The sequence below is a fragment of the Bombina bombina genome, chromosome 7 (assembly GCF_027579735.1).
Source record: "Bombina bombina isolate aBomBom1 chromosome 7, aBomBom1.pri, whole genome shotgun sequence".
In the NCBI taxonomy this organism is placed as follows: Eukaryota; Metazoa; Chordata; class Amphibia; order Anura; family Bombinatoridae; genus Bombina; species Bombina bombina.
In genome coordinates, this window is record NC_069505.1 from 173,805,768 (window position 1) to 173,827,203 (window position 21,436).

Sequence of the window (21,436 nt, forward strand, 5' to 3'; positions counted from 1 at the left end):
AACGCAAATAACTAATTTAATGACTAAGCCCCCTAACCTAACACGCCCTAAATTAATCCCAATTACATAAATTAATTTACAATTAAAATAAAACCTAATATTAAATTACAAAAAATGTAAACAAGTCTTAAAGGGACACTCAAGTCCAAAAAAAACTTTAATGTTTCAAATAGGGCATGTAATTTTAAACAACTTTCCAATTTACTTTTATCACCATTTTTGCTTTGTTCTCTTGGTATTCTTAGTTGAAAGCTAAACCTAGGAGGTTCATATGCTAATTTCTTAGACCCTGAAGGCCACCTCTAATCTAAATGCATTTTGATAGTTTTTCACCACTAGAGGGCATTAGTTCACGTGTTTCATATAGATAACATTGAGCTCATGCATGTGAATTTACCATGGAGACAGCTCGGATTTACTAAACTGCAAGTCTGTCAAAAGAATTGAAATAAGGGGGCAGTCTGCTGAGGTCTAGATACAAGGTAATTACAGAGGTAAAACGTGTATAATTATAACTGTGTTGGTTATGCAAAACTGGGGAATTGGTAATTATTATTATCTATCTTTTAAAACAACAAAAATTCTGGTGTTGACTGTCCCTTTAAATTACATTAAATTAAAATAAACAAAATTATCAAAAATAAAAAGCATTAAACCTAATCCCTATGAAAATAAAAAAGCCCCCAAAATAAAAACACCCCTTAATCTAAACTACCAATAGCCCTTAAAAGGGCCTTTTGTAGGGCATTGCCCTAAGTTAAACAGCTCTTTTACATTTAAAATATATTAAGTCCCCCCACTAACAGTAAAGAAAACGAACACTAAAAAAACCTAATCTACCCATTGCCCCAGCTCTTTTACTGCCCTTAAAAGGGCATTCAGCTCTTTTACAAGACCATTAAATCCCTAAACTTAAAAATAAAAAAAATAAAAAATAAAAAAAATTCTAAGTCTAACCCCCCAAATAGGTACTCACCATTCCTGAGGTCTGGTGGAGAAGGTCTTCTTCCAGGCGGCTCCATCATCTTCTGTCTTCATCCGGAGCGAAGGCGGAGCGGAGCTGGCTTCCCCGATGTACGGATCCTCAGTGGCAGTATTCAGCGGTGGTGGTCCAAAGCGGAGTGGAGGCTCCTCTTCATGCGATCGTCCATTGCATACTGAAGATTAAATGCAAGATACCTCATATTTATTGTGGTACCTTGCATTCTTATTGGCTGAAATTTTGAACTCAGCCAATAGGATTTGAACAGCCAATAGGATTTCAGTAGCTCTAATCCTATTGGCTGATTTCAAAATTTCAGCCAATAGGAATGCAAGATACCCTAACCTGAATGCGGTACCTTGCATTCAATTTTTAGTGTACGACAGAGATCGGATGAAGAGGAGCCTCCACGCCGCTTTAGACTGCCACCGCTGAGGACCGTCGCTCCAGATTCACGCATCGGGGAGGCCTTCGCTCCAGATGAAGATAGAAGATGATGGAGCCGACTGGAAGAATACCTTCTCCGCCGGACTTCAGGAACGGTGAGTACCTATTTCGAGCTTAGTCTTAGGCATTTTTTTTTTGGGGGGGTGGCTTTTTTTTTTTTAGATTATGTTTTTTTGGGCTGTAAAAGAACTATGGGTGGTTTGTTAGGTGGGGTTTTTTACTGTTAGGGGGTAATTGGTAATTTGTTTAGGAAAAATAACTGTTTAATTTAGGGCAATACCCTACAAAAGCCCTTTTAAGGGCTATTGGTAGTTCAGTATTAGATTAAAAGATGGTTTTATTTTGGGGGGAATTTTTATTTTTATAGGGGAATTAGTTTAGGTATAAATAATTTTTTTGGAATAGCTTTGTTTATTTCTTTCTGCAATTTTACATTTTTGATTTTTTGTAATATCACCTTTGGGGTTTGTAATTTTTTAAACATACACTGCCCTCTAAGCAGGCCTATCGCCTAGTACTATGATATTTCTATTTATTTTCAAAATATATTTTTTACAGCATTACGTTATGTCTTGCTTAAAGGAACATCAAGGTCAAAAGGAAAATGTTGAAATCTGTTCAAGTATTTTATTACTATTGCTTGTATATTTATAAACCCTACAAATGGTTTAAACACATAGTTAAAGTTAGCTCCAGAGCAGCATTGCATGACTGGAAGATAGCTGGTGATTGGGACTACACACATATACCATTTCATCGTTAGCTCAAAGATGTGCCCATTTAGCTCCCAGTAATGCATTGATGCTCTGGAGCTGATTTTAACTATGCATTTAACCCATTTAAATTCATTTAAAAAATAGGGGTTGATTAGACTCCCTTATAAAAAAATGATCAAATAATTTATCTCCAAAAATCCCCATAGGCTTTAATTTTTATACGCAGCAATAGCACAATAGGGCATTTCTTTTTGCCCTAATGTCTCTATAATACAAGCACATCTCTCATTAAGCATGTACAAGATATATAATATGTGTCATATTTATTTATAACTCACCACCTTGCATTTACTGAAGGTGAAACTTATACAGCCACATTCAATCCTTCTAGGAGTATCTGCTGCAACTGAATCCTCTCTTGCCCACTGGAATCCAGGCTCATTTTCACTGGCTGATTTCCTTCTTCAGCCTCATTCTTAACAGATGCATGTTTTCCCTGTGGGTTAGTGTGCTGCCTTACCCTGAATCACCAATCACATTCTGTAGGCAGACTTGCTAGCTAGAAAATAAAAAGGCATTTAGTGCATTTTGCAGAGAAAAGAAGAAGCTGCCTCCTGTATTGTCAAGCTGAGAGAAACACACTTTGCAGTGAATGGCAGATTGAAGGATAAAGAACTGGGCTATATTTTCATTGAATACAGTCAGGATAACCAACCCCAGACAGTCTATATTCAGGGCTGAGGGATATGGAAGTTTTAGCATCAGGGGCTGTAAACCCAAGTGGAGACCAGCTATGACATCTGATTTATCCTTCATGGCAGTTGTACCTGTGCTATACTGACAAGGTAAGAATCACCCCTGTTGTATACCTGTATAGATATCTCTGCATGTCTAGCTGCTGACATTGCACTGCTTTATTTGTTATGCATCACAGTATGTGATCTGCTGCTAATAAAATAATGGTGTGAAACCACAACAATGTCTTTAGATTGCACAGTTCCTTTAGGGGCTGTAGTATTTTACTTGCTATTGGTTGACATAACAATACCAAATAAATAAAATGTATGTATGTGTGTGTATCTGTGTTTGTGTGTGTATGTGTCTATTTGTATGCTTGTATTTATGTTTCTGTGTGTGTTTGTGTTTCTATATATATATATATATATATATATATATATATATATATATACGCCTAATATTTATGTGTATATATATATATATATATATATATATATATATATATATATATATATGTGTGTGTATCTGTGTTTGTGTGTGTATGTGTCTATTTGTATGCTTGTATTTATGTTTCTGTGTGTGTTTGTGTTTCTATATATATATATATATATATACGCCTAATATTTATGTGTATATATATATATATATATATATATATATATGTGTGTGTGTGTGTGTGTATCTGTGTTTGTGTGTCTATATGTGTGCTTGTATGTATGTTTCTGTGTTTGTGTGTATCTGCATATGTGCGTGGCTGTGTGTATGTGTGTCTGTGTGTTTCTATATATACGCCTAATATGTATGTGTGTCTGTGTTTATGTAGATACACAAAAAGACAGACAGCGGGTATATATATATATATATAATATCTCTTTGGGGTCAGAGAGCTAGAGTTTATATAGAGATAATACAAAATCATAATAAACCACAAATAATGTTTTAGCAGCTTATAAGGAAAGCAGTTTATTGTATAATAGATACTATCACAAAGTAATATCAGCTGGTACATATGTAATACTGCATTTTAAAGGAAGATTATGTTATCAGAATTAAATTTATATTACAGTATATATATATTTTTTTTTTTTTTTTTTTTTTTTGTGCTGCTAAAGGAAAAATATATATTTATATTCAGTAAAAGAAAAATCAATTTCCACCATTCAGTCCAAGCGTTGAATTGAGTGGAAAGGGATAATACTGGCAAAATGCAAATGTGTTTATAGGGAGATCTGACTGGTTGTCAGGATGTGTGAATTAGAGCACTGTTCAGCTTTAAATAATCAAAGCCAAAATCCATGGGAATGTTTGTTGTTTTGGCAGTGGCGGATATTGTTTTCTTCTCATAGGAAGCTGAAGTAATGAGTCAGAGAGTATAAGTACACACTCCTGAGTAGTTTTTTTTTTATTATTATTTTACAATGTTATATCCTAACCTTTCATTTGTTTAGCATTTGTATGATTACATAATATATTAACATGCTCTCCCATATGCCTAAAAACAGGGACATAAAATAAAACAAGCACACTCACACTGCACAAACACTGTACAGACAGGCAGACACACACACACACACACTATGCACAAACACTTTACAGACAGACACACACTATACACAAACACTGTACAGACAGGCAGACACACGCACACTATACACACTATATACTGTACAAACACACTATACACAAACACTGTACAGACAGGCAAACACACACACTATACACACTATATACAAACATTGTACAGACAGGTAAGTACACACACACTATACACAAACACTGTAAAGACAGGCAGCTACACACACACTATACACACTATACACAAAGACTGTATAGACAGGCAGGCACACATACTATACACAAACACTGTACAGGCAGACATACACACACATACTATACACAAACACTGTATAGACAGGCAGGCACACATACACTATGCACAAACACTATACAGACAGGCAAACATACTGTACACACACACACTACACACAAACACTGTACAGACAGACACTCAACCACACACACTGACTATACACAAACATTGTACGGACAAGCAGGAACCCACACACTATACACAAACACTGTACAGACAGGCAGACATTCAAACACATACTATACACAAACACTATACAGACAGGCAGACACACACTATATACAAACACTGTACAGACAAGCAGACACACACACTATACACAAACACTGTACAGACAGGCAGGCACACACACACTATACACAAACACTGTACAGACAGGCAAACACACACACTATATACAAAGACTGTACAGAAAGGCACACACTCACACACACACTATACACAAACACTACAGACAGGCAGACTCACACTATACACAAACACTGTACAGACAGGCAGGCACACACACACACTATACACACTATATACAAAGACTGTACAGACAGGCAGGTACTCACACACACGCTATACACAAACACTGTATAGACAGGCAGGCACACACACACACACACTATGCACAAACACTGTACAGACAGGCAAACATACTGTACACACACACACACACACACTACACACAAACACTGTACAGACAGATAGACACTCACCCACACACAATACACAAACATTGTACAGACAAGGATGAACCCACACACTATACACAAACACTGTACAGACAGACAGAAACAGACACTATACACAAACACTGTACAGACAGGCAGACATTCACACACACTATACACAAACACTGTACAGGCAGACATACACACACACACACTATACACAAACACTTTACAGACAGGCAGGCACTCACACACTATACACAAACATTGTACCGACAGGCAGACACACACACACACACACACACACTATAACACTATATACAAAGACTGTACAGACAGGCAGGTACTCACACACACACACACACACACACACACACTATACACAAACACTGTACCGACAGGCAGACATTCTGACACACACACACACACACACTATATGCAAACACTTTACAGAGAGACAGACACACACACTATACACAAAGACAGTACAGACAAGCAGACACACACTATACACACAGGGGACAGCGTATGCTGTCGACATTTATCGATGTGCGGCAGACATGATTCGCTATAGCGGATCATGTCTGTCCACACCATGATAAATTTACCCCAAAGACTGTGCAGGCAGACACACACACTATACACAAAAAACTTTACAGGTAGACACACACACACTATACACAAAGACTATACAGACAGGCAGACAGTCACACACACACACTATACACAAAAACTGTACAGGCAGAAACACATACACACACACACTATACAGAAAAACTGTACAGGCAGAAACACACACTCACACACACACGCTATACACAAAGACAGTACCGACAGGCAGACACACACACACACACACACACTATATACAAAAACTGTACAGGCAGAAACACACACTCACACACACACACACTATACACAAAAACTGTACAGGCAGAAACACACACTCACACACACACACACTCTTTACACTCTTTACACAAAGACAGTACAGACAGGCAGACACACACATACACTATACATAAAAACTGTACAGGCAGAAACAAACACACTATACACAAAGACAGTACAGACAGGCACACACACACACACACACACACACACTATACATAAAAACTGTACAGGCAGAAACAAACACACTATACACAAAGACAGTACAAACAGGCAGACATATACACACACATTATACATGAAAACTGTACAGGCAGACACACACACTATACACAAAGACAGTACAGACAGGCAGACACACACACATTATACTTAAACCCCGTACAGACAGGAAGACACACACTATACACAAACAGTGTACAGACAAGCAGACACACACACTAGACAAACACTGTACAGACAGGCAGACATACACACTATACACAAACACTGTACAGACAGGCATATACACAAACACTGTACAGACAGGCACACACACACTCTAAGCAAACACTGTACAGACAGGCAGACATACACACACACTATACACAAACACTGTACAGACAGGCAGACACAAATACACACTATACACAAAATCTGTACAGACAGGAAGACACACACTCTATACAGAAGCACTGTACAGACAGGCAAACACACACACTACACACAGACACTGTACAGACAGGCATACACACACACACTATACACAAACACTGTACAGACAGGAAGACACTCACACTCACACACTATACACAAACACTGTACAGACAGGCAGGCACACACACTATACACAGACACGGTACAGACAGGCAGACACCCACACTATACACAAACACTGTACAGACAGGCAGACCATTTCTCACACACATACACTGTACACAAACACTGTACAGACAGGCACACACACACACACACATACACTATACACTGACAGGCACACTCACACTATACATAAACACTGTACAGACAGGAAGACACTCACATGCACACACTATACACAAACACTGTACAGACAGGCAGACACACACACACACTATACACAGACACGGTACAGACAGGCAGACACACATACTATACACAAACACTGTACAGACAGGCTGGCACTCTCTCTCTCACACACACTGTACACAAACACTGTAAAGACAGGCACATATACAAACACTATACACCGACAGGCACACTCACAATATACACAAACACTGTACAGACAGGAAGACACTCACACACACACTATACACAAACACAGTACAGACAGGCAGGCACACACACACTAAACACAAACACCATACAGACAGGCAGACACACAGAAACTATACAGAAAGAAAGACACACACTATACACAAGCACCATACAGACAGGCAAACACACAAAAAATATACAGAAAGAAAGACACACACTATACACAGGCACACACACACACTGTACATAAACACTGTATAGATAGGAAAACACATACTATACGCAGACACTGTACAGTCAGACCGACTCACACACTATACACAGAAACTGTACAGACACACACACACACACTATACACAGACACTGTACGGACAGGCAGACACACACACACAGACACTATACACAAACACTGAACAGACAGGAACACACACACACTATACACAAACACTGTACATGTAGACACACACACTATACACAAACACTGTACAGACAGAAAGACACACAATCACACTATACACAAACACTGTACAGACAGACAGGCAGCCACACACACACACTATACACAGACACGGTACAGACAGGCAGACACACACACTATACACAAACACTGTACAGACAGGCAGGCACTCTCTCACACACACTGTACACAAACACTGTACAGACAGATAGACACTCACCCACACACAATACACAAACATTGTACAGACAAGGATGAACCCACACACTATACACAAACACTGTACAGACAGACAGAAACAGACACTATACACAAACACTGTACAGACAGGCAGACATTCACACACACTATACACAAACACTGTACAGGCAGACATACACACACACACACTATACACAAACACTTTACAGACAGGCAGGCACTCACACACTATACACAAACATTGTACCGACAGGCAGACACACACACACACACACACACACACTATAACACTATATACAAAGACTGTACAGACAGGCAGGTACTCACACACACACACACACACTATACACAAACACTGTACCGACAGGCAGACATTCTGACACACACACACACACTATATGCAAACACTTTACAGAGAGACAGACACACACACTATACACAAAGACAGTACAGACAAGCAGACACACACTATACACACAGGGGACAGCGTATGCTGTCGACATTTATCGATGTGCGGCAGACATGATTCGCTATAGCGGATCATGTCTGTCCACACCATGATAAATTTACCCCAAAGACTGTGCAGGCAGACACACACACTATACACAAAAAACTTTACAGGTAGACACACACACACTATACACAAAGACTATACAGACAGGCAGACAGTCACACACACACACTATACACAAAAACTGTACAGGCAGAAACACATACTCACACACACACACTATACAGAAAAACTGTACAGGCAGAAACACACACTCACACACACACACTATACACAAAGACAGTACCGACAGGCAGACACACACACACACACACACACTATATACAAAAACTGTACAGGCAGAAACACACACACACACACACACACACTATACACAAAAACTGTACAGGCAGAAACACACACTCACACACTCTATACACAAAGACAGTACAGACAGGCAGACACACACATACACTATACATAAAAACTGTACAGGCAGAAACAAACACACTATACACAAAGACAGTACAGACAGGCACACACACACACACACACTATACATAAAAACTGTACAGGCAGAAACAAACACACTATACACAAAGACAGTACAAACAGGCAGACATATACACACACATTATACATGAAAACTGTACAGGCAGACACACACACTATACACAAAGACAGTACAGACAGGCAGACACACACACATTATACTTAAACCCCGTACAGACAGGAAGACACACACTATACACAAACAGTGTACAGACAAGCAGACACACACACTAGACAAACACTGTACAGACAGGCAGACATACACACTATACACAAACACTGTACAGACAGGCATACACACACTATACACAAACACTGTACAGACAGGCACACACACACACACACACACACTCTAAGCAAACACTGTACAGACAGGCAGACATACACACACACTATACACAAACACTGTACAGACAGGCAGACACACATACACACTATACACAAAATCTGTACAGACAGGAAGACACACACTCTATACAGAAGCACTGTACAGACAGGCAAACACACACACTACACACAGACACTGTACAGACAGGCATACACACACACACTATACACAAACACTGTACAGACAGGAAGACACTCACACTCACACACTATACACAAACACTGTACAGACAGGCAGGCACACACACTATACACAGACACGGTACAGACAGGCAGACACCCACACTATACACAAACACTGTACAGACAGGCAGACCATTTCTCACACACATACACTTTACACAAACACTGTACAGACAGGCACACACACACACATACACTATACACTGACAGGCACACTCACACTATACACAAACACTGTACAGACAGGAAGACACTCACATGCACACACTATACACAAACACTGTACAGACAGGCAGACACACACACACACACACACTATACACAGACACGGTACAGACAGGCAGACACACATACTATACACAAACACTGTACAGACAGGCAGGCACTCTCTCTCTCACACACACTGTACACAAACACTGTAAAGACAGGCACATATACAAACACTATACACCGACAGGCACACTCACAATATACGCAAACACTGTACAGACAGGAAGACACTCACACACACACTATACACAAACACAGTACAGACAGGCAGGCACACACACACTAAACACAAACACCATACAGACAGGCAGACACACAGAAACTATACAGAAAGAAAGACACACACTATACACAAGCACCATACAGACAGGCAAACACACAAAAAATATACAGAAAGAAAGACACACACTATACACAGGCACACACACACACTGTACATAAACACTGTATAGATAGGAAAACACATACTATACGCAGACACTGTACAGTCAGACCGACTCACACACTATACACAGAAACTGTACAGACACACACACACACACTATACACAGACACTGTACGGACAGGCAGACACACACACACAGACACTATACACAAACACTGAACAGACAGGAACACACACACACTATACACAAACACTGTACATGTAGACACACACACTATACACAAACACTGTACAGACAGAAAGACACACAATCACACTATATACAAACACTGTACAGACAGGCAGACACACACACACACTATACACAGACACGGTACAGACAGGCAGACACACACACTATACACAAACACTGTACAGACAGGCAGGCACTCTCTCACACACACTGTACACAAACACTGTAAAGACAGGCACATACACAAACACTATACACCGACAGGCACACTCACAATATACACAAACACTGTACAGACAGGAAGACACTCACACACACACTATACACAAACACAGTACAGACAGGCAGACACACACACACACACTAAACACAAACACTATACAGACAGGCAGACACACACACAGAAACTATACAGAAAGAAAGACACACACTATACACAAGCACCATACAGACAGGCAAACACACAAAAACTATACAGAAAGAAAGACACACATTATACACAGGCACACACACACACACTGTACATAAACACTGTATAGATAGGAAAACACACACTATACGCAGACACTGTACAGTCAGGCCGACTCACACACTATACACAGAAACTGTACAGACACACACACACACACAGTATACACAGACACTGTACGGACAGGCAGACACACACACACAGAGACACTATACACAAACACTGAACAGACAGGAACACACACACACACACACAGACACTATACACAAACACTGAACAGACAGGAACACACACACTATACACAAACACTGTACATGTAGACACACACACTATACACAAACACTGTACAGACAGAAAGACACACAATCACACTATACACAAACACTGTACAGGTAGACACACACACACTATACACAAACACTGTACAGGTAGACACACACGCACACTATACACAAACACTGTACAGACAGAAAGACACACAATCACACTATACACAAACACTGTACAGGTAGACACACACACACTATACACAAACACTGTACAGGTAGACACACACGCACACTATACATAAACACTGTACAGACAGAAAGACACAAATACACTATACACAAACACTGTACAGTTACACACACACACACATATGTACACCTAGATACATACATGCATACATAGACCCACACAGATACATGTATGCATATACACACATGCACTCACACACAGATAGATACACACAGACATTCACATACACAACATACACATATATGCACACAGATACACACACACATTTTAGAATTACACTGCTGGAATAAGAGAGATTTCCAGTCCTTCCTTGACTCTTGCGAAGCAGCAGCAGAGCAGATAGAAAAGATTTTTCAGTTTGAACACACGTGAGTCAATCAGTGATTCAGGCACTAAATAAAAGATATGAAACGTAAATCCCTCATACAATGTTTAAGTATAGTAAAAAAAAAATGCAATGTACATTCATTGTTTATTTTGCCTGATTTTCCTTTACTACGCAAGAGAGGCTGGAGTTTCCCATAGCTAAGAATGCTGCAGTTTAACTGACCCTGCAACATGATGTGCAGTGATTACTTAAAACAGTGCAGAAGCTCATTTACATATGGCCTCTGTCTGGTTGCAGTTAATATATGTATGTGCACATTCCAATTAATAGAAACTACAAAAAGAAAAATATTTAATAGATATTAGGATTAAGGCCGGATAGAGAAAACTTGCTAGCATGGAGAGAAATTACGTAAAATCTTTGGAAGCTTTTATTTTTTTTAATTGTTATGTATGCGCTTCACCATCACAACCAGAACCCCTTTTAAACAGTAAATATAACCAAAGTAACACAAATCACACTCTAAATAATAATGGTAAATAAACGTGATCAAAAGTAAATATGTAGAATGCGCTGAAATATCCATTCTTGTGAAAGGTAATCTCAAGGAATAGAATATATACAGTATATTATAGTGTAATACAGCTTTAACAATATAAAATAACGTGAACATTTGACAAATGTGTACTCGCACTAACTTGAACTTAGGACCAGTAAATACAATAGATTTGCATAATCAACAAATGCATGATAAAAAGACAATACAATAGCACTTAGGGGCCGATTTATCATGGCCCGAATAGGGCCAAGTACCCCTGTTTCCGTACGAGCTTTCAGGCTCGACAGAAAAAGGAGTTACGAAGCAGCGGTCTTAAAACCGCTGCTCCTTAACACGTCTGCTGCCTCTGAGGTGGCAGACAGCAATCCGCCCAATCGCATACAATCGGGTTGATTGACACCAGAACTGCTTGTGCAATGATAAATGTCGACAGCTTTCATGATTCGCATAGAGCAGCAATTTTAAGCAACTTTCTAAATTACTCCTATTATCAATTTTGTCTTTGTTCTCTTGGTATATTTATTTGTAGAAGCAAGAATGTTAGTTTAGGAGCCGGCCCATTTTTGGTTCAGCACCTGGGTAGCACTTTCTGATTGGTGTCTAAATGTAGCCACCAATCAGCAAGCGCTACCCACGTGCTGAACCAAAAATGGGTCAGCTCCTAAGCTTACATTGAAATAATGATACCAAGAGAACAAAAAATAATTTATAGGAAAATAGGAGTAAATTAGAAAGTTGCTTAAAATAGCTGCTATATCTGAATCAGTAAAGTTTAATTTTGACTAGACAATCCCTTTAAAGGAACTAACAAAATGATAGAGTAGATAGGTAAATCTCAGTGAATTTTGTACATAATATCACCTTTACGAAAAGATCCACTGGTGACCCTAGAACTAATCAGTCAATCTTCCCCGATGAGTCCAGTGCAGTTTCACACATGCAGTGGTTTCACCAACTAGCAAATGAATCTACACGAGAAGTCCAGCTTTTTATTGTTTTAAAGGTAAACTTTTTAAATCAGTGAAAACCCTATATTCTTGTGCTGTGTAGATCAAATGATTTATTTTATAAGGCACGTGCACAACATAAAATGCACGTACTTACTAGAAAAGCATTAGTGAATATAGTACTGGTATACAATGCACACCTCCCAGATGTGAAATAACTTCACAGGACTCTGATGTTCACACAAGGCTTTTAAACTATAAGCAAATGTCTTAAATTGGCCTCTAAGCATTTTGTTCATAATTTTGTTTTATGGTCACAATATTCTAAGTTCGGCTTTTAGCGCTCGTCGAGTTATCGTTTGTGCTACAACTTTTTACTTTCAACTTGTAATACATGTGCTACCTGACGCACACAAAAAGCTTGCTTCTAGCGAAGTTAACGTGTGAGCAGGAGCACTAAATAGCGTGCTACTTGTATTCTAGCCCAAAATAGGATAATGGCTTTGAAGAAAGTTACAGGTACAAGATAGTAATTAGTAATTACTCTACTGTAATTGTACTCAACAGTTTAATGCCCCTTTAATTCAAACCCTTTGCAAAGAACCTTGTATGCTGTAAACCATTATTTCTCAACCGCATTCCCAAATTACCCCCAACAGGCCAGGTTTTAATTATAGCTGAACTAGAGCGCAGGTGAAATAAGTAACTATGGGTGAGAGCAGGTTAGTCACCATGGTTACTGATTAGCTGATTATTTCACCCGTGCACTGGTTCAGCAATAATTGAAACCTGGCCCGTTGGGGGTACTTGAGGACCGTGGTTGGGAAACACTTCTGTAAATCAGTGTTTCTCAACCTTTTGGTAGCAAGTACCCCTGCAGTTATATAGTTGTTTCCTATGTACCCTAACTATAGCACAAATAATTAAATATTATTGATCTTTTACATGAGCAAAAATGGAAATCATGTGTATCACTTGATTTCATAAGCTTCTATCAGATAAGGTTCCGGTTCCGGTGGGAGGAGCCACGCACCGCTCGTGGTAACTGAGCGTGTATGCTGAGGGCTCGTACTGCACTTCTCCCTGCCATATGCCCGTTGTTGGAGTGGGACTACTTCCTAGGGCAACCGCACTAGTCAGAGGTGCTTGTGGAGGAACTGTGGAACAAGCAAAGTGGCTCAGTTGCAAGAGCCGAATTCGGAAGCACAAGCGAGGCACAAGTATTGATCTCTCAAGACTGCCCAAATTGACCTGTTTCACAGAGAGGGCGACGGTAGCAGAGCTCGAGAGACACAGAGGGCATAGGAGGTCGGAAGTGTACAGAGTGGGGCGGCGACCCCAGAGGCCGAGAACCGCGGAGGAGGTCGTGGGAGGCCAGACGATCGTTAAAAGATCGGGCCGGTCAAGACGGAGCTGACGCTCTGAGCCGGAGATACTACCTTGCTGCAAGAACTGCCAGCCGCAAGCCACACGGAAGGTCAGCGGTAGTTATAACAGAACAGGCTGGCAAACAGGTGGTTGAATGCCACGCTCTAGGTGATAATTGCAGCTGGATATAAGAGCCGCAACGCAACAAACCGTAAGTCGCACGAGGGTTGGAACGGTACCTACCTTAGCCCAGGTTACAAGCGGCCCAGCGGATGGTTGATTGCCACACCCCAGTTGACAGAGACCACACCAGGAATATCTAAAGGAACTGAGCAAGTATCTTAGTAGTGATTAAGATATTTTAGCTGTGCACGAGTTTTCCTTTTTCCACTTCTCACTACTTTAGCCAAAAGTGTTATTAACTATATAAAGCATCATATTCTACACTATATAAAATAACGGTTGCTAAACTTCCTACAAAAGGAACTTTCTATACTCAAAAGAAAAAAAAAAAAAGAAAGAAAAGGAGAAGAGAAGGGAAGAGAAGAGAGGAAGAGGGGAAAGAAAGGAGAAAGAGTATAAGCAGAAAAAATTTAAGAACTTTCCTCAAGGAACTTTGCTTAAGCTCTAAGACAATCACTTTAATGTGTGTGTCACTGATTTAAACTACAAGAGGGCATAATAAGGCCTAGATTTGGAGTTCGGCGGTAAAAGGGCTGCTAACGCTCCGCGGGCTTTTTTCTGGCCGCACCATAAAATTAACTCTGGTATCGAGAGTTTAATCAAATGCTGCGTTAGGCTCCAAAAAAGGAGCGTAGAGCATTTTTACCGCAAATGCAACTCTCGATACCAGAGTTGCTTACGGACGCGGCCGGCCTCAAAAACGTGCTCGTGCACGATTCCCCCATAGGAAACAATGGGGCTGTTTGAGCTGAAAAAAAACCTAACACCTGCAAAAAAGCCGCGTTCAGCTCCTAACGCAGCCCCATTGTTTCCTATGGGGAAACACTTCCTACGTCTGCACCTAACACTCTAACATGTACCCCGAGTCTAAACACCCCTAACCTTACACTTATTAACCCCTAATCTGCCGCCCCCGCTATCGCTGACCCCTGCATATTTTTTTAAACCCCTAATCTGCCGCTCCGTAAACCGCCGCAACCTACGTTATCCCTATGTACCCCTAATCTGCTTCCCTAACATCGCCGACCCCTATATTATATTTATTAACCCCTAATCTGCCCCCCTCAACGTCGCCGACACCTGCCTACACTTATTAACCCCTAATCTGCCGAGCGGACCTGAGCGCTACTATAATAAAGTTATTAACCCCTAATCCGCCTCACTAACCCTATCATAAATAGTATTAACCCCTAATCTGCCCTCCCTAACATCGCCGACACCTAACTTCAATTATTAACCCCTAATCTGCCGACCGGAGCTCACCGCTATTCTAATAAATGTATTAACCCCTAAAGCTAAGTCTAACCCTAACACTAACACCCCCCTAAGTTAAATATAATTTTTATCTAACGAAATAAATTAACTCTTATTAAATAAATGATTCCTATTTAAAGCTAAATACTTACCTGTAAAATACATCCTAATATAGCTACAATATAAATTATAATTATATTATAGCTATTATAGGATTAATATTTATTTTACAGGTAACTTTGTAATTATTTTAACCAGGTACAATAGCTATTAAATAGTTAAGAACTATTTAATAGTTACCTAGTTAAAATAATAACAAAATTACCTGTAAAATAAGTCCTAACCTAAGATATAATTAAACCTAACACTACCCTATCAATAAAATAATTAAATAAACTACCTACAATTACCTACAATTAACCTAACACTACACTATCAATAAATTAATTAAATACAATTCCTACAAATAAATACAATTAAATAAACTAGCTAAAGTACAAAAAATAAAAAAGATCTAAGTTACAGAAAATAAAAAAATATTTACAAACATAATAAAAATATTACAACAATTTTAAACTAATTACACCTACTCTAAGCCCCCTAATAAAATAACAAAGCCCCCCAAAATAAAAAATTCCCTACCCTATTCTAAATTAAAAAAGTTACAAGCTCTTTTACCTTACCAGCCCTGAACAGGGCCCTTTGCGGGGCATGCCCCAAGAATTTCAGCTCTTTTGCCTGTAAAAGAATAAATACAATACCCCCCCCCCCCCAACATTACAACCCACCACCCACATACCCCTAATCTAACCCAAACCCCCCTTAAATAAACCTAACACTAAGCCCCTGAAGATCTTCCTACCTTGTCTTCACCATACCAGGTTCACCGATCTGTCCTGAAGAGCTCCTCCGATGTCCTGATCCAAGCCCAAGCGGGGGCTGAAGAGGTCCATGATCCGGTCAAAGTCTTCATCCAAGCGGGGCAGAAGAGGATCTTCCATCCGATTGAAGTCATCATCCAGGCGGCATCTTCGATCTTCTTCCATCCGGAGCGAAGCGGCAGGATCCTGAAGACATCCAGCGCGGAACATCCATCCGGACCGACGACTGAACGACGAATGACTGTTCCTTTAAGGGACGTCATCCAAGATGGCGTCCCTCGAATTCCGATTGGCTGATAGGATTCTATCAGCCAATCGGAATTAAGGTAGGAATTTTCTGATTGGCTGATGGAATCAGCCAATCAGAATGTAGTTCAATCCGATTGGCCGATCCAATCAGCCAATCAGATTGAGCTCGCATTCTATTGGCTGATCGGAACAGCCAATAGAATGCGAGCTCAATCTGATTGGCTGATTGGATCAGCCAATCGGATTGAACTTGATTCTGATTGGCTGATTCCATCAGCCAATCAGAAAATTCCTACCTTAATTCCGATTGGCTGATAGAATCCTATCAGCCAATCGGAATTCGAGGGACGCCATCTTGGATGACGTCCCTTAAAGGAACAGTCATTCGTCGTTCAGTCGTCGGTCCGGATGGATGTTCCACGCTGGATGTCTTCAGGATCCTGCCGCTTCGCTCCGGATGGAAGAAGATCGAAGATGCCGCCTGGATGATGACTTCAATCGGATGGAAGATCCTCTTCTGCCCCGCTTGGATGAAGACTTTGACCGGATCATGGACCTCTTCAGCCCCCGCTTGGGCTTGGATCAGGACATCGGAGGAGCTCTTCAGGACGGATCGGTGAACCTGGTATGGTGAAGACAAGGTAGGAAGATCTTCAGGGGCTTAGTGTTTATTTAAGGGGGGTTTGGGTTAGATTAGGGGTATGTGGGTGGTGGGTTGTAATGTTGGGGGGGGGGTATTGTATTTATTCTTTTACAGGCAAAAGAGCTGAAATTCTTGGGGCATGCCCCGCAAAGGGCCCTGTTCAGGGCTGGTAAGGTAAAAGAGCTTGTAACTTTTTTAATTTAGAATAGGGTAGGGAATTTTTTATTTTGGGGGGCTTTGTTATTTTATTAGGGGGCTTAGAGTAGGTGTAATTAGTTTAAAATTGTTGTAATATTTTTATTATGTTTGTAAATATTTTTTTATTTTCTGTAACTTAGTTCTTTTTTATTTTTTGTACTTTAGCTAGTTTATTTAATTGTATTTATTTGTAGGAATTGTATTTAATTAATTTATTGATAGTGTAGTGTTAGGTTAATTGTAGGTAATTGTAGGTAGTTTATTTAATTATTTTATTGATAGGGTAGTGTTAGGTTTAATTATATCTTAGGTTAGGACTTATTTTACAGGTAATTTTGTTATTATTTTAACTAGGTAACTATTAAATAGTTCTTAACTATTTAATAGCTATTGTACCTGGTTAAAATAATTACAAAGTTACCTGTAAAATAAATATTAATCCTATAATAGCTATAATATAATTATAATTTATATTGTAGCTATATTAGGATGTATTTTACAGGTAAGTATTTAGCTTTAAATAGGAATCATTTATTTAATAAGAGTTAATTTATTTCGTTAGATAAAAATTATATTTAACTTAGGGGGGTGTTAGTGTTAGGGTTAGACTTAGCTTTAGGGGTTAATACATTTATTAGAATAGCGGTGAGCTCCGGTCGGCAGATTAGGGGTTAATAATTGAAGTTAGGTGTCGGCGATGTTAGGGAGGGCAGATTAGGGGTTAATACTATTTATGATAGGGTTAGTGAGGCGGATTAGGGGTTAATAACTTTATTATAGTAGCGCTCAGGTCCGCTCGGCAGATTAGGGGTTAATAAGTGTAGGCAGGTGTCGGCGACGTTGAGGGGGGCAGATTAGGGGTTAATAAATATAATATAGGGGTCGGCGATGTTAGGGGTAGCAGATTAGGGGTACATAGGGATAACGTAGGTGGCGGCGATTTGCGGTCGGAAGATTAGGGGTTAATTATTTTAAGTAGCTGGCGGCGACGTTGTGGGGGGCAAGTTAGGGGTTAAGAAATATAATATAGGGGTCGGCGGGGTTAGGGGCAGCAGATTAGGGGTACATAAGTATAACGTAGGTGGCGGTCGGCAGATTAGGGGTTAAAAATTTTAATCGAGTGGCGGCGATGTGGGGGGAGCTCGGTTTAGGGGTACATAGGTAGTTTATGGGTGTTAGTGTACTTTAGGGTACAGTAGTTAAGAGCTTTATAAACCGGCGTTAGCCAGAAAGCTCTTAACTCCTGCTATTTTCAGGCGGCTGGAATCTTGTCGTTAGAGCTCTAACGCTCACTTCAGAAACGACTCTAAATACCGGCGTTAGGAAGATCCCATTGAAAAGATAGGATACGCAAATGGCGTAGGGGGATCTGCGGTATGGAAAAGTCGCGGCTGAAAAGTGAGCGTTAGACCCTTTAATCACTGACTCCAAATACCAGCGGGCGCCCAAAACCAGCGTTAGGAGCCTCTAACGCTGGTTTTGACGGCTACCGCCGAACTCCAAATCTAGGCCTAAGTGTTTAATAAATGTGGTGACAACACGCATGGTTTAAGATAGGGCTGTGGTAGGCTGCACAGATCAAGCAAAGAAAAAGATCTTCTCTTATAGTATAAACTGTTTGAATGTTGTTTATACCTTTATTTCTATTGCTGAATGTTATGTTATAAAAAATTATTTACATTGATTGCTATGTTAGAAGAGGCCTGAAGGGGTCTAAAGGCTTTGCATATTAGACTACATAAAAAGAATATATATCCTAGAAGGGTCTGCTATGAAATTTTTATAGGCTAGCAAATAAATTGCCATGTTAGCTGGGATTTGCAAATAATTTTCCAGTAAGAACTTAAATGCTGCAAAAAAAAAAGAAAAAAAAGAAAAAGTAGTATCTTTTCACTTTACTCTCTCACAAATAGTGGTTCAGCAAGGTAACTTTGGCTAAAGGCTTTAGTTTAAATTATTTCCAGCTATAACTTTTTCTAAGGCTAAAAAGATATAAGGTTATATAGCTCTGTTTAAGGACAGCGGGGAAATTTAATTTTAAGTTTTTTCTTTCATGTAATTAACAAGAGTCCATGAGCTAGTGACGTATGGGATATACATTCCTACCAGGAGGGGCAAAGTTTCCCAAACCTTAAAATGCCTATAAATACACCCCTCACCACACCCACAAATCAGTTTTACAAACCTCCAAGGGAGGTGGTGAAGTAAGTTTGTGCTAGATTCTACGTTGATATGCGCTCCGCAGCAAGTTGGAGCCCGGTTTTCCTCTCAGCGTGCAGTGAATGTCAGAGGGATGTGAAGAGAGTATTGCCTATTGAATGCAGTGATCTCCTTCTACGGGGTCTATTTCATAAGGTTCTCTGTTATCGGTCGTAGAGATTCATCTCTTACCTCCCTTTTCAGATCGACGATATACTCTTATATTTACCATTTCCTCTACTGATTCTCGTTTCAGTACTGGTTTGGCTTTCTACAAACATGTAGATGAGTGTCCTGGGGTAAGTAAGTCTTATTTTCTGTGACACTCTAAGCTATGGTTGGGCACTTTATTTATAAAGTTCTAAATATATGTATTCAAACATTTATTTGCCTTGACTCAGAATGTTCAACTTTCCTTATTTCCAGACAGTCAGTTTCATATTTGGGATTATGCATTGAATTATCATATTTTTCTTACCTCAAAAATTTGACTTTTTTCCCTGTGGGCTGTTAGGCTCGCGGGGGCTGAAAATGCTTCATTTTATTGCGTCATTCTTGGCGCGGACTTTTTTGGCGCAAAAATTCTTTTCCGTTTCCGGCGTCATACGTGTCGCCGGAAGTTGCGTCATTTTTTGACGTTATTTTGCGCCAAAAATGTCGGCGTTCCGGATGTGGCGTCATTTTTGGCGCCAAAAGCATTTAGGCGCCAAATAATGTGGGCGTCTTATTTGGCGCTAAAAAATATGGGCGTCGCTTTTGTCTCCACATTATTTCAGTCTCATTTTTCATTTGCTTCTGGTTGCTAGAAGCTTGATGTTTGGCATTTTTTCCCATTCCTGAAACTGTCTTATAAGGAATTTGATCTATTTTGCTTTATATGTTGTTTTTTCTCTTACATATTGCAAGATGTCTCACGTTGCATCTGAGCCAGAAGATACTACAGGAAAACCACTGCCTGCTG

The 21,436-nt window shown here is 39.9% G+C and overlaps 1 protein-coding gene across 3 annotated transcripts in view; it reads left to right on the plus strand.

Moving 5' to 3' along the window:
• Nucleotides 1–2,541: 2,541 nt before the first annotated feature.
• Nucleotides 2,542–21,436, plus strand: part of OSBPL5 (oxysterol binding protein like 5) — a 526,154-nt gene continuing 507,259 nt past the window's right edge. For all 3 annotated transcript variants that reach the window (XM_053720419.1, XM_053720421.1, XM_053720420.1), the window contains exon 1: nucleotides 2,542–2,990. The gene's annotated coding sequence lies outside the window, so the exon portion shown is untranslated. The remainder of the gene's footprint in view (nucleotides 2,991–21,436) is intronic.